This window comes from Thecamonas trahens, assembly GCF_000142905.1.
Source record: "Thecamonas trahens ATCC 50062 unplaced genomic scaffold supercont1.102, whole genome shotgun sequence".
Lineage (NCBI taxonomy): Eukaryota > Apusomonadida > Apusomonadidae > Thecamonas > Thecamonas trahens.
This window is the reverse complement of record NW_013657578.1, coordinates 1-482: the sequence shown is the minus strand read 5'-3', so window position 1 is coordinate 482 and position 482 is coordinate 1.

Genomic DNA, 482 nt, shown 5'->3' with positions numbered 1-482 from the left:
TGGGACTGGGATGGGTGGTGTGTAGGTAGGTGATGGTTGATGGGCGGGGGGTGGGTGATGAGGTTGTGTGATCAGGTGAGAATTTGTGATCAATGGCTGGCTGGGGTGGTGGGGTTGGTGGGATGTGGGTATGGCGAGCAAGTGGACGTGGATGCATGCGCATGTGTGTGTGTGTGTGTGGGATGTGTATGGTGATGATGGTGGTGGTGGTCGGCCTCGCGACGGCTGGCGAGTGATGGCAAGCGTGTGGAGGCTGGACGGGTGTGGTGCAACAACCATGATCACCCCCCAGACCCCGACCAACCAATTCCGACCAAGTGTGCCACCCCACCACCCCATCACCCCCATCCACAATATCCATCCCCACAGCCTCTGTTAACGCAGAGGGTTGTCAATTTCTGTGGCCAAACTCGTGGTGGGGAGAGAACTGCTATCACAATGTGTGAAAACAGTCAACTTCTCCCAACCCACCGAGGCGGGCA